Raw genomic sequence first — 11,955 nt, 5'->3', positions numbered from 1 at the left:
TCAGCCAGCATAGCTGTTGTAGGACTTTCTTCTGTCTAAACATGCATAGGATTACACCCTTAATGGGTTTTAATTTTTTGTGAACCATCCAGAGAGTTTCGGCTATGGGGTGGTATAGAAATGGAATGAATGAGGGTTTAGACAGAAAAATTCTGTTCACACAGTGGCCAACCAGCCGCTCCACTGGGAAACCCACAAGCAGGACATGAGTACAATAGGACCCTCCTGCCCACATTCCCCAGCAACAGGTGTACATAGGCTCACTGCCTCTGATACTGGAGGCAGCGTATAGCCATCAGGAGTAGTAGCCATTGATAGCCTTCTCCGGGAATGTGTCTAACCCCCTTTTAAAGCCATCCAAATTGGTGGCCATCACTACATCCTGTGGCAGCGAATTCCATAGTTTATGCGCTGTGTGAAGAAGTCCTTTGTTCTGTCCTGAATCTCGCCAGTCAGCTTCGTGGGATGACCCCATTGGGTTCTAGTATCATGACAGAGGGAGAAAAATGTCTCCCTCTCCACTTTCTCTGCACCATGCATAATTTTGTACACCTCTGCACGTCTCCCCTCACTTACCTTTTTTCTAAGCTAAACCCTCATAGGGGAGATGCTCCGGCCCCCTTGATCATTTTAGTTGCCCTTTTCTGCACGTTTTCCAGTTCTACAGGTGCGGTGACCAGAATGATACACAGCATTCTAAGAGTGGCCCTTGCAACATCCCAGTACCATACCATCTAGGGTTGACTTGGGCCAGGGCCTGCTCCAGGTCTGTGTGGTCCCTTGGGCAAGACGCCCTCGCCGGGCCCCCTCCCTCCGGGAGTCTCCCTGCTCACCGCCATGGTCACCAGCTGCTCTCTGGCTCCTCCTCCCCTTTCTCCTCCGGGCTCCCACTTGCTGGCTTGACGGGCAGAGAGCCAGGGAGCGAGGAGGCCGTGGCGTCTGCTCCTCCTCTGCCTCACCACCTCCCTCCGTTGTCTGGGCCAGAGCGAGAGGCAGGTGAAAGAGCAAGATTGCCATGGCGAAGGGGAAGAGAAATTCCAGAGAGCTTTAGTCAGTGTGCCCCTGCTGGAGTGTGGACCCTCGGCAGGTGCCCAGCCATGCCCACCCTTGACGCCAGCCCTGATTTGGGCCCAGGATTACTGTCCTCTCACGTTCTGCAAAGCAGCAGGATATGAGGCAGCTGTGGCTTCTCCTGCTTGTCCCTGCTTTGTCCTGCCTTCTTCCTGCTGCCTCTTGCTGTTTCCTACTTTGCAGTCATGGGAGCATTTTGAGCATGGAAACCACACTGAATAAAACAGCTTGAAATCTTTACAATGACCCTGTAAAGTAGGCCATTAATACTATCCCCATACTGCAAAATGGGGGTGGGGTGTTGTGTGCTGAGGGAGAGGGAATAGCAGCTCCTTTAAGGCCTCTTAGGCCACAATCCTATGCATGTGTAGACAGAAAAACATCCACAACTCCTAGCATGGCTGGGGCATGCTGGGAGGTCTAGGACTTTTTCCTGCCTAAACATGCATAGGATTACGCCTTTAGGATGCAATCCTAAAGATTGGGAAGTAACTCAACAGGGTTAGGTAGGTATAGGATTGCCCTGTTAATGAGCTCATAGGAAAGGCAAGGTTTCAATCGGCCATTACCAAACAATACTGACAAATTTTACGTAACAAGGGGGAAAATAAAGTTGAAAATGGTCTCAATTACTCGCTTATTAAGGCGAAGCAGGATTTTCTTTCTCAGTTAAAGGGGGAGGGGAATGAAAAGAAAGTCTTCTATAAAAGCACTCTGGTATTTTTAAACTCTAAATAATCCAGCTGGGATTTGAAGGCTGAATGACAAAAATCCTATAAAAAGAGACTTTCACCCCCATTAATGGCATAGTTCCCAGGTTAAAGGAATAGGATTGGGCTGTAAGTTTAGAAAGATCTGCTCTCACAAAAGGGAAACACCCAACCCCATTTTGAGGCTTGAATGCAGAGGGTTAGGTTCCCTTTCTTAGAAGAGGTTTTGAGGCTGTGGTTTGAGGCCTGCTTACCTAGGAGGACGTCCCACCAATCTCCGTGGAACTTACTTCTCAGGAAACGTGCAAAGGCTTAGGCTACATGACAGTAACATGCCATTTTTCAAAAGGCTGCCCGGCAGACTGCGCGCTATAAAAATATTTATGACTGTGTACTTTGGCCACCATTAACCTCTGTGCAGGGTGCGACTCCAAGGGAGCCCCATCATTAATATACACCGTTTCAGTCGGCCTTGATGGGAGAGTGGCTGGCTGGTGGCCAAGATTCACAGGATGTACGTTGCCCTTTGCAAAATGTGGGTGGGTGGACGGGGAGGGATATTGTGCAACCGACGCAGTTGCGGCTCAGGCAGCGTTAACGTGAAACGTTGCTTGCAACTGCAATGAGTGGGAACTACCGTTACCCCCAGAGGGTGTGATGTCGCTTGAAGCTCATGTGCTATAAATGTCTGCAGTGTGTCCGGAATCAGACCCAGTAATTTGCAGCTGGCCAAGCGCTTATCTTTATGAGGTGGAGAGGATGCCCGCATATATTGCAGAAGTTCCAGAGAGTGTGAGGGGAGACTGCCTCTTCCCAGCTGCCAGTCAGGAGGAATAGGGTGGGCACTCTGCGTCATCAAAAAAGAGGACATCGATTCGCATAACATATGCAAATACAAATGCAGAGGTACCAATGCACATTGAGAAATAATGGCTATGATTTATAATAGAAATACAATACATCTCACCATAGCGGAGAAACCTGACTAGACGCCCTGTGTGCTTGCTCTGGCTGCTGCCAGGTGCGAAGTGTGAATAGGCAACTTCCCCTCACAATAGATTCAGACCCTGCTGCTCCCCTTCCTCATGACTAGAACATCAGAACAGCCCTGCTGGCTCAGACCCAGGGTCCACCTAGTCCAGCATTCTGCTCACACCGTGGCCAACCAGCTGTCAGCCGGGAACTCTCAAGCAGGGCATGAGCGCAACAGCACCCTCCCGCCCATGTTCCCCAGCAACGGGTGTACAAAGGCTCACTGCCTCTGATACTGGAGGGAGCACATAACCATCAGGACTAGTAGCCATTGACAGCCTTTCCCTCCAGGAGTTTGTCCAACCCCCTTTCAAAGCCATCCAAATTGGTGGCCATCACTACATCCCGTGGTAGCAAATTCCATAGTTTAACTACATGCTGTGTGATGAAGAACTTCCTTTGATCTGTCCTGAATCTCCCAGCAGTCAGCTTCTTGGATGACCCCACTGGGTTCTAGTATTTTGAGAGAGGGAGAAAAATGTCGCCTATCCACATTCTCCACACCCTGCATAATTTTGTAGACCTCTGTCATGTCTCCCTTTACCCTCCTTTTTTCCAGGCTAAACAATCCCAGCTGTTGTAACCTTCCCTCATAGGGGAGATGCTCCACCCCCTTGATCATTTTAGTTGCCCTTTTCTGCACTTTTTCCAGCACTATAGTATCTTTTTTTAGGTGTGGTGACCAGAACTGTACACAGTATTCCAAGTGTGCTCACACCAGAGATTTGTATACGGGCAGTATGATATTGGCAGTTTAATTCTCAATTCCTTCTCTAATTATACTTAACATGGGAGGTACTTACCTAGGGAGATGGTGGGCTCTCCCATGCTGGAGGCATTCAAGATGAGGCTGGACAGCCATCTGTCGGGGATGCTCTGACTTGGATTCCTGCACTGAGCAGGGGGTTGGACTCGATGGCCTTGTAGGCCCCTTCCAACCCCACCGTTCTATGATTCTATGCAGTTTACCCTTTTTACAGAGGCCGCGCACTGGGTTGACATTTAATTGAGCTGTCCACCACAACCCCAAAATTTATTTCTTGGTCGGTCACGGCTACTTCAGTTCTCATCAGGCTATACTTGAAGTTGGGATTTTGTGCCAACATGCATCACTTTACACTTCCTTACACTGAACAGCATTCGCCATTTAGATGCCCATTCTCCCAGTTTGGAGAGATCCTTTTGGAGCTCTTCACAATCCCATTTTTGTTTCAACCACCCTAAATAATTTGGTGTCATCAGCAAACTTGGCCAATTCACTGCTCATTCCTAATTCCGGTTCGTTTATGAACAGGTTGAAAAGCATTGGTCCTAATACAGATCTACCTCTTCAAATACAGGACACTCTGCTAGCTCTCCAAACTAGAGGACAGTCCTCAGTAAAGTAGGACACCTGGCCACCCTAGATCCTTGCTGGACCTCAGAGATGGTACTACTCAAAGTTGAGGAAAGAGGCCACACCTCTAGCCAGTGTGATTGGCTGGGGGCATTTGGGGTGTGGCCTCCAAGCCTTTATTAGGCCTATTCTGCAACAGCCGGGGCAGCAGAAGTGTTAGCCTAGCTGGGCTCCCAGGCCATGGAGCCTGGGAGAATAGTGGAGGAGCCTGTGGCCGGAGATTTGCATGTGGGCCTCTGCCTAGTTTCAAACTTCGCCCGCTTTTGGCTCTGGCTACTCCCACTGCTGGATCTGACCCTGCCCACCCCAGCATGCACTGCCCCTGACAGACCAGCCCTGAGGGAATGCAACCCTTGGCAGAAAACAATGTTCCCCAATCGTGCGGTAGAGCGTGGTGAGGCTGGGCATTTGCGGGGTGCCTGAGACTGAAGGCAGTGCCTCACCTGAGGAGCGGCGCTATTCTCCGTTTGCCTGGGGCACCCACGAGATGGGGGCCGCTTGAGGGAATCCGCAGCCTGTGTGCACCCGCCCCTTCTACTTTAAGGTGGCCAACTGAGGCCACTCTCTCTGAGGGAGCCCAGCATCTTCAGAGCCACCACCGCTGGGAGACAATCCTGCTTGGACTGCAGAGCTCGAGCACTGCTCATTCCTGCCTTTGCCCTCCTTTAAGGCACTAGGCCAGGGGTGTTGAACCTCAGGCCCGCAGGCCAAATCCGGCCCACCTGGGGTCCCAATCCGGGCCTCTGGGATTCCCAGAGGGCCGCTCTGCTTCCCCGGGCCCCACCCCTTTCTCCACGCATGCCCGAGCTCTGGTGGCTTCCCAACTTCTGTGTGGCCTTTTCCCCCATTCTGAAAGGTTGAAGTGCCTCGCCCAAGGCAGCGTTCCTGGCAGGAAGCGCTCTAAGCTCAAATTTGCTGGTACTTTTGCAACCCATTGGCATATTTTTCTTTAAGAATTCTGAGTGGGAATATTCCTGCACACACTCAGTAAAGGCGTGAGATGGGGAGTGGCCACCATTTTAGGCAGTTACCAAAATGCAGCGTGGATGAAATTAGCTGTCTCGTCTCTGTCAGGCCCTGAACCCTTCAGACAGGGCTGTTTAACAAGCTGTGTTGCTGGATCCTGCTCCATTTTGAGAAGTTTGCTGCAGAGCTGGAGTGAACTGTGTAGAGACTGTTTTTTCCTTCCTTCAGACAGCAGAAAAATCAAGCTTGAGAGAGAAGTTTTATTTATATTTTTTTGTTGTGGACTCAAGCTAAAGACAGAACTTTGGGAGGGCTGTGCTCTGTTTTATTGTTTTGGTGATAAGTGAATTGTTATGCATGTAAAATTATTGTTGTTGTTTATTCGGTCAGTCGCTTCCGACTCTTCGTGACTTCATGGACCAGCCCACGCCACAGCTTCCTCTTGGCCGTCGCCACCCGCAGCTCCCCCAAGGTCGAGTCCGTCACTTCCAGAATATCATCCATATAAAATTATTACACGTGCATTATTATTGTCTTTAATTAAGAAATTAAATTGCTATATGTTAATTGTCCCTGTACAAGGCTTTTACTGTGAATCCCTTTAGAGATGCTGAAGAAAAGTGTTACACTTTGACCCCGCCCCCTTTGCCTTTGGCTCCACCCACCGCTGATTTTGCTAAAATGGGAGGAGGGGTTCAAGGGGGGTGTGGATTTCATTAAGGGCCTGTCCTGCATCTCTCCCCACCACACACACGGTGCGAGTACTTTTCCCGCTACATGCAGTATGTTCCTGTTCTCCCTAGGATGGCCACTTATGAATCACCAAAAGAGGACTGCAATTTGCATAAAAAAGTGTCCATGCTAATTTACATGTGTAGATGCAAATTCAGAAATAATTATTCTTCTATCAAGAGAAATACAGGACATCTCACCAGAGCGTGGAAGACAATGCCTGGTTTGCACAACACAACAGCCCACGGTGGTTTGTCGCCCTTGTTTGTCTCCGAGCACCTTGTCGTGCTGTCCGAACCCAGCACCATGGGCCACCCTGAGAACCCATGGCTTCTTGCTGGGTGTTTTCGGATAGCTTGTTTTCGGGGTGGTTTGTCGTGATGTGCGAACCCAGCAGTGTGGGTTCTGCGTGGCATGTCTGAAAGGGGTACTAGAAGCCTGGCAAGAGCGGCCTGAAACCCAGCCATTCCTCGCAGTGGCCTCTGCCCCTCCGCCCGGCTCCATGCCTCATTTGACAGCAGCCCGGCTTTATCACCTTGTGAGCCCAGTTAGCACAGCTATGTGTACATGCGTGACTGGCTTATCTCTGAGGAAGCACGCACAGCCCCAGTCCAGGACCGTGGCGATTCGGGAGAGGGGACTTAAGCTTTCCCCCCTCCTGTTTTCATCCTGAAATTCCCCCCACCCCTGGCAGGGGGTTTAAAAAGAGAAATAAACAGCTCATTTTTTTCTTTTCTTAACACCCCTCCCACGAGGGGTGGGAATTTTGGCATGACAACAGGAGTGGGGAAAGCTTAAATCTCTCTTCCCAAAATGCCATGGTCCTGAAGTGGGGTCTTGCAGCTTACCCAGAGGTAAGCCAATCACCATAGATGCACAGCTGTGCTAGGAAGAGGAATGGGCTGCAAGGAGCCTTTCCAACAGAGAATGCCTTTGAAATACAGGGCGGTCCTCTGGCAGCCCTTCAAATAGAGGACTGTCCTTTGTAAAAGAGAACACCTGGCCACCCAAGGAATTTGAGCTGAGAATTGGGATGAAAATCCAGCAGGCAAATATATGTATTTGGGTGAAAGTAAAGGGGGTGCACTGCTTTGGGGGGGGGCACCACTGTGTGGAAAGTGCCTGGCCCCCTGCCAGATGTAGTGCCAGTAAGGGCTTTTGCACACAAATCCTGCCTTGTAAAGGCTGAGGTATATGCAATCAGGACTACTAAAATTATCTCCTTTATACAGACCCAGCTTCTTCCCCATTAAGCCCACTTGGCTGCCCCCCTCTTCACTGGCCAACCTTGGATCCACTTGGCTCATCTTTGCACGGCCCCAACTCTTTCCTTCTTCTTCACCTCCTGTTTTTATTGCTTCCTCTGAAAAGCAGCTGCCACCTTTGTACTCCCTTTTATATCCATACCTCCCCACGGACAGTTCCAGAAGTGTTGACTTCCATCCTGTTTGAGCTATTGGGGTGGGGGGTCTGTTCACAATTGGTTTTTCAGCACCTGTGGCCGTAACCAGCAGCAAGGCCATCCAAATGCAAAGAAGACGGACTGTTCCCGTGCAACGGGAAATTGACAGTGACCGTTGACCTAACAACTTGTAGCCCAGGACTTTTCTGTGCCACGTAAAGGAAGAAGAAAAGTGGACCAAGGGTTTAAGCCCATTCTGAAGCAGAAAGGGTTGCCAGCTTTCCATACAGACTGCACTCCTGAGTCTTTCACGGCAAGCTGATCTGAAGAAATGAAGCAAAATTAAAGCTGGACGCCACAGTCCAGAACTTAGGAAAACCCAAACATCATTTTAAGCATGCATGCACAGGACACCACTGGCAACATCACATGTGCGTTTTGCCACTTTAAACTGGGAGGAGGGAGGGTTGTAGCTATTTCAGTATTTCAAAACTATGAATTGGTTGATCGGCCCAGATGTGGGAGAGCTGTGGTTTCTCAGGTGTGAGGCAAAGCAAAGGCACTCTGTGCATGTTCAAGCACATGTCTCCCTGCCATGCTAATTTCTTATGCACAGAGTGGGGAGGGTCTATAAAGGACTATTAAATATGTGGCGTGCACACACACACACACACACACACACACAGGTGATACAGCCCATGAAAAGCTGCCGCAGCCTGTGACTTCCATGATCTCCCAGCCCAGCTCTAAAAGTGCCTCTCTGGCACTGGGTCTGTATAAAGGAGATAATTTGAGCAGTCCTAGTTGCATAGACCTCAGCCTTTACAAATCATGTGTAAATTAAGTTAAATATGGGATGGAAGCTGGAGGAGAGTGGTTTTAAATGTGCATTCACTAGCCAGAGTTGGTTTTCTCACAGAAGGGCCATCATCGTCTGGCTGGACTTCACTGGCGAGAAGAGGAGCAGTTGCAGGGAGTTCGCTCCCCCCCCCCGCCCTCCCAGGAAGAACTTCGGGCTCCAACAGTTTTCCTGGGACTGCAGAGGACGGGGGAGGATGCTCAGCCCCCATCCCTGGGCCAAAGGGGCAAGGGCTTCCTTCAAGCGAGGACACCAGCATGGGGAGAGCAGCCTGGCGCAGCGTGCATTTAAACGCCCACTTGGAGCACTCCACCTTGACCTGGCCTGGAAGAGCTGATCTCGCCCCACTTCCTTCTCCCTCCAGTCCCTGTTCCTTGTGTGCCTTGACTTTTTAGTTTACATTTCTAATCTGCCCAATAACGAATGTTCTTTGGGCACATAAAGCCTTTTGTGTAACGCTGTTATTATCAGTGGTGCAGTTATGCAATTTTAGACTCTGGACTTAATGGTCTTACTGGAAGGTCTCACTTTGGACGGTCATGTGCTTAATTATTTCACTTCCTTCAAAATGTGGTAAACCAGCCCTGCTGCGTTGGGGGCCCGTCTGGCTCATTTGGCTGAGTGGAGCCCTGTAGCTCTGCCCCGTAGTCCTGCCATGTTGACGCCATTGCTTATTATTCCCCTCCAGTGGAGGCTGGTGAACTCTAAAGGAGCTCTCCAAGGTGCTTCCTTCGAAAGCGCCGTTAGAATTCTGATTGGTTCTGACTGAAACCCAGAGGAGATTCACTGCCCCACTAACATTGCCACCAGCTTCCACTGTTCCCCTTTACATTGATAGTGAACAATAACTCAGTTCTCCAAATGCCACTCCTTATATGACCCGAATGGTACCATCCATCCACAAGAGGGAGATATCAGCAGGCTTGGGAGAATGGCAAAGTTAGCAGATGTACACAAAATCCTTAGGGGGTGAAACCCCTCAGGGAGGAAGCCCTCCCCCCACCCTCATCCCCAATGATGTCTGAGCATGCTCAGTGGCTGTGGAATGCTGACTGATTGTTGGAATGGCAGGACGGAAAACTGCAGGAGATGGGGAAATGGAATGGCATATCCTGGAAGCGGACCTGGCTGATCATCAGCCCTCTATGCTGCAACATTTTGTTGCAGGTCCAACTTGCACGTTCCCTGGAGGCTTGGCAGAGTGTGAGCCTCTGCATATTTCCAAAAGAGGAAATATTCCTGTGTTAAATATTCCTGTGTTTGCACAGGCTAAATTCCTGTGTAAACATACCTGGGAGCAAGTCCCCAATGAAGTCAGTGGGACATGCTTGAGCCAGCATGCATAGGATCAGGCTGCCTGGGCAATTTCCCATCGGCTGTCAGTGGGTGCCAGGGTTACGCAAAAAGCATTGGGAAGAGATTGCAATTTACAATGTTTCTGTTGTTTCATCCTGGCAGGAGCCTCTGGAGTGGCTTAGGGCTGCTACAGGAGATTTTAGCAGCTGAAGTAGAAAATCCAGACCCCTGCCCCCCCCCCCATTCCTCATATTGAAGCCGGGGCAATCCGTTGGGAAGTTCTTCTGCGTAAGCCCTGCTGCAATGAAGACAGTTCGGAAGCTTCAGCTGCATGAATGGGAGCCAACCAATATGGAGTTTCACATCCATAGCTCAATTAATGGACTCTATTAGTGTCAAAGAAAAAAGGCCAAAAGTGGAATGTGTTTCCACTTTATTAATTTTTGCAGAATTAATTCTGTATTTCCAAATGTACAAGTGTGTTTCTCAATTTGTCATTCACTTTCGTTCATTTTCTTTTTTTCCCCCTGTATAACCCTTAAAAAAAACCCTGTTGTTTTTGTACAAACTTTGTATAACTTGTTTCTTCACTAGTCTTGGACCTTTTTCTCCTCCTTCTTTTTCTCCTCCTTCTTGGTATAATTTGCTTTGCTCTCCTTTTTTTAAACAAATGTAAAAAATGAAATGAATGGGGGCTGTACAGCAGGGCTCCTGCACATCTCCCATTCATCTCAAAGTGTCTTGTGCAGGAGAACTTCTCGTAGATTATGTCCCCCAAGGATCAGGTGTATCTGTCTCCTACCTGAGGCACTCAGGATCTACTGCATGAGGTAACTTTGTTTTCCTCTTTTTGTTGTTTATTCGGTCAGTCGCTTCCGACTCTTCGTGACTTCATGGACCAGCCCACACCAGAGCTTCCTGTCGGCCGTCGCCACCCCCAGCTCCCCCAAGGTCAAGTCCGTCACCCCCAGGATATCATCCATCCATCTTGCCCTTGGTCGGCCCCTCTTCCTTTTGCCTTCCACTTTCCTCTTGGCAGGGCCCAATCTTGGATGAGCTCGACCGGGTGCAAAAACACACATTGTAGAGGCTACCAAATAAGCAAGCCCGCACCCCACATTATAGAGGAGGGTCCTCTGTTTGAAGGGCTTCCCAATTCAAAGATAAAGAACCGTCAGAAGGAAGATCTGGGCCCTGAAGTCGCCCACGAACAGTTAGCACAAGTGGAGCACCCACACCGGTCACAGTCTTTCCCACTAGGGTGAAAAGAATTGTAATTCCATTTAAATTATAGTGATTATTTCTAAATGTGTGCCTATATATGTAAATTACAATTTGCAGATTTTACCCAAAATCTGTCTCCCTTTTTGTCCTCTTTTTGGGTGGTGCATTTCCTCTTTCTTTGGGTGGATTTGGACATGGCCACCCTGATTAACTGAAACAGAGGCAACCAATTCTTGGCTAATTTGACACCCTTTCTGTTTCCCCCTGGGTGGAATGATGGAAGGCAATGCATTTAAGCCGAATATCAGATTTGCTAGAGGCAACTAGTAGATAATCTTACCCTTTCCATCCAAGCCTCTATTGATTGTTGGGCCCCTGTGGAATAGCAAATCAGGAAAAAAAGAACAGCGGTTGCTCAATTAGATGCCTTTATATCAGTTGTCTCTGTTACAGGTTGCAAACCCAAGCCAGAAGGGATAAAACGTGTGATTACGCCAACATCAAGGCACATTAGATTAAATTCAGAGCTCTTAAGCTGAAGCTGGAGAGAACTTTAATGGGACTTAAAACCGTTGAGTGCAAACTGAAGCTATTCCATTAATGTCAAGGGAGCTTTATTGATTTATGATGCAGTGCCTGAGCCAAAAAAAGGTGTGTGGACCCGGAAGGAGATCCCACAGTTGCAGAGTTGTAAGTGACCAAAAGGCTACAGAATCTGACCTCATCCATTAGACATCATTGTGTATGGAATTACTGGACTTCTTATGGTTTTTCTTCAGAGGTTTGCCCTTTTCTCATTTGCTTTCTCTCCAATTAATGCTTATATGATATTATTAGGAGCCCTTCTTCTTTCCACTGGAGGTGCAGATCGGGCCAGGGATTCATATCAGGAAGAAAGATAAAAACCCTGACCCCTGTCCCTATCAAATTTGGACCCTCCCCAAATCTGCTTTTAAGGAAAAAATAACATAAAATAAAAATAAAATAAAAAATAATCCAGTGCCAGATTTCCCATGTCTTGCGCAGGTTGTCCTTCAAAGTTTACAGAACAAAATGCAGCAGAGAAGAAGTTTGCAAAAAGCTTTTTAAATGAAGACATTGGACAAGCAAGACAGAAGAGGCACAGAGTTCCAGCCATAGGGGTGCAGCCAGAGCAAAGACGGCCGAGGACAAGAGATCACCAAGGGCACAGGAGACTTCTCCAGAAGATGCTACCGAGCAAAGTAATATTTTGATGTCACCAACAGGGAAGCGGTGATCCTGGCTG

At 48.8% G+C, this 11,955-nt stretch overlaps 1 protein-coding gene across 1 annotated transcript in view; it reads left to right on the top strand.

The window, feature by feature from the left end:
• Nucleotides 1–11,646, top strand: part of PTGER2 (prostaglandin E receptor 2) — a 32,294-nt gene extending 20,648 nt beyond the window's left edge. Inside the window, exon 3 of the transcript XR_014787852.1 lies at nucleotides 9,627–11,646. The gene's annotated coding sequence lies outside the window, so the exon portion shown is untranslated. The remainder of the gene's footprint in view (nucleotides 1–9,626) is intronic.
• The last annotated feature ends 309 nt before the right edge of the window (nucleotides 11,647–11,955 follow it).

This window comes from Heloderma suspectum, chromosome 1 (genome assembly GCF_057233095.1).
Source record: "Heloderma suspectum isolate Gila_16-S chromosome 1, 16-S_ref, whole genome shotgun sequence".
NCBI classification, from domain to species: domain Eukaryota; kingdom Metazoa; phylum Chordata; class Lepidosauria; order Squamata; family Helodermatidae; genus Heloderma; species Heloderma suspectum.
The sequence above is the reverse complement of the archived record's forward strand: the minus strand, read 5'-3'. Positions and strand labels throughout refer to the sequence as shown.